The 2,870-nt window shown below is 36.2% G+C and overlaps 1 pseudogene; it reads right to left on the reverse strand.

Moving 5' to 3' along the window:
- Window positions 1-934: 934 nt before the first annotated feature.
- Window positions 935-1,098, reverse strand: LOC117287009 (annotated as a pseudogene).
- Between the last annotated feature and the right edge of the window lie 1,772 nt (window positions 1,099-2,870).

The raw sequence follows: 2,870 nt of genomic DNA on the forward strand, positions 1-2,870 counted from the left end.
GTTCAATGCCCTCCAATCACACTTAGAAAAATTTATTTCATCTTATAAAGGACTCAGTGACGCAGCCCTTGTGTTATGGTTTCAATGTTTATTTCCTCTAAAACTCACATTGAAATTTACCTACCATTTTTGTAGTATTTAGAAGAGAAACTTTTAAGAGGTGATTAGGCCCTAAGGGCTCTGCTTTTAAGAATGGATTAAGCTGCTACTGTGGCAGTGGTTTGTTATAAAAAGACAAATTCACCCCACTCCATGCTTTCTCTTCTCTTTGTCCTATTACCAAGGAAAATGCAGCAACACCCTCCCAGGTACTGACTCCTTGATCCTTGATTTTGGACTTTCTGGCCTCCAGAGTTGTGAAAAATAAATTTCTGTTCATTATAAATTAGCCATTCTGTGATATCATTAGAGCATCACAGAGTACAGAGATACCCCTGCTGTGTCTTTAGTTCCATGTCACGCTACTCTTTCCTCCCTGTCTTCAATCCACATTGGCCTTTTATTCTACCACCACACTACACTCGTTACCTCTTGAGACCTCTGCTAGATTTGATACCTCTTAGGGTCTCTGCATTACTCCTTGTTCTGGTTGTCATGTCATCGTGGCTTACCCAGATCCTCAGTTGGCCATCTTGTCATTCGGGTCTCAGGTGACACGTCTTCCAAGTGTCCAGAGAAGGCTTCCTCAACATTCTCCTTCCTTCAGTTTTTAGATGGCGATAGCCCTTCATAGCTTTCATCACTATCTGACATAGTCTTTTCATTCCTGAAAGTGTTATTGTTATTCATTTGAGCATTCTTGCCTGATCCATATACTGATGCAACCAATTATTCCTTCTCGATTTCTTTCTATGATTCTAATAGGCATTTATTCTGGATTTATATCTTCTCTCTTTGGAAACACATCATTGGTGTTTTGTCATACCTATCAGAGAACTGTTCTGTCTGTTCAAGTTAGCTTTATGGAAATCAGATGCCATTCTGTTACACTTTTGTAATCACCATCAGTATTTAATTAGGGAACCATTTTATTTCAATTAGCAATAATCACGCTTTGGATAAACCTCACTGGCTATGATACTGCCACTGCACAAAGTTACTACTTTGTTGATTATTGCTTTATGCATTTTAGTCTTGATTTAACTAAACAATTAATGCTCAGTATTATATTTATATAAATTTACCTTATGCTCAACACAGGACAGGTGTATGATAAATGCATGTCATTTATTTTCTAGTATTATCTCCCTAAGATGATTCTGGCCTCTACAAGAGGTGATACAAAAATATGAGGAATGGTTAAATTTTAAAAAGTTATAGACACCTTGTCAAGAATGATGGGATAAATGTGCTCAAAGTGAGGGGTAGTACTCTGAGTGGAATTAATGGCAATGCATCTTTTGCTCTAATAATTTTTTCTATGATTCGACATTTATGACAATTTCTGTCAAATGAAATCATTATGGTGTGTCCTTACCCACCTTATTCAATAGATCTAGCACCACACAACTTCTGGTTCTTCCCCAGAGACAAAATACCATAAAAGATAAGTGTTTGGAATTCATTCAAAACATTGAAGCAGCCAGGACAGCACAACATTCATAAAAGGGGAATTCCAGAACTGTTTCAGAAAGTGGCAAGAGCCAGGCATGGTGATACATGCCTGTAATTCCAGCCCTTGGGAGGCTGAGGCAGGAGGATCACCAGGAGTTTCAGGCCAGCATAAGCTTCATAGTGAACTCAAGGCCACTCTGAACTGCATAGTGAGACTCTGGCTCCAAGGGGGTGGGGGGAGGGTGAACAATGAAGTAAGTGTGCTCAGAGGAGGGGAAGTACTTTGAGGGGGCTTAACCCATTTATGAAGAAGATTGAATTTTTGCAGGAAATTCTCATATATTACCTAGGAAAATTCAAGGAACAAGAATTTGAAAACATTTGATCATGTTCCATTGTTATGGGTATTCCAAAAATTGATTGAAGGGTATTAGCAATATGTCTTTTGCTGTAATAATTTTTAAAAATTTTAAACATTCACAAGATTTTTTTATCTCTCTATAAACTGCTAGGGAAAATGATTCTTTTTCTTAATCTGCTTTTTTTAAATCTGAAAATATAGAAAAGAAAAAGAAAATGTACTGTGGGGGAAGTCTTTATTTGTAGGTTTTAGCAAAACAGAATAAAGAACTGATTACAGGAAAAAAGGCTGATCGTTTCATTTTACCTATCAGCAATAAATAGACTGAAGACACTAATTATGAAATTAAAAAGTGATCTCCTGAAATTCTATCCCAAATTAACTTTTTGCATTATGCATTTCTTTGGACTAAAATTGCTGAAATTTAATCCTCTACCATTTTAATATGCTCTGAATAGCATAAATCCTACCTCAATTTTAGTTCACTTCTTTAAGGAAACATTCTTTACATCTCACTTCCTGAACCCATTCTGCAGCCTAATATGGTGCTGCTCTGTGCGCTGTTTTCAAAATTAATCTAATTAGAATTGTGGAGATCATTTGAACTATGGAAACTTATTATCTCTGATAATATTTCTTAATTACTAATAAGTCAGGTTGAAGTTAATTTATCTAATATATTCAAATATACAATAAAATATCTAATATGTTCATAATGTTACACTAATTAACAAGTAAATCAACAACAATTGCCATTTACTGAGGAAGTATCACATCTTAGGGAGAGCACTAAAAACTGCATGCAGACTTCTTTCCTATGTGCAACAACCCTGTGGGGTAGTTCTTATTGCTCTTCTTTGGTGTATGGGAAACTGAAGCTTGGGGAACTTTAAAAACACCCTCAATGAGTGACAAGAGACAGAATTTAAGTGGGGCTTGTGGCTACAATGTCTCT

The sequence above is a fragment of the Fukomys damarensis genome, unplaced genomic scaffold (genome assembly GCF_012274545.1).
Source record: "Fukomys damarensis isolate Sample0158 unplaced genomic scaffold, DMR_v1.0_HiC HiC_scaffold_19, whole genome shotgun sequence".
NCBI classification, from domain to species: Eukaryota; Metazoa; Chordata; class Mammalia; order Rodentia; family Bathyergidae; genus Fukomys; species Fukomys damarensis.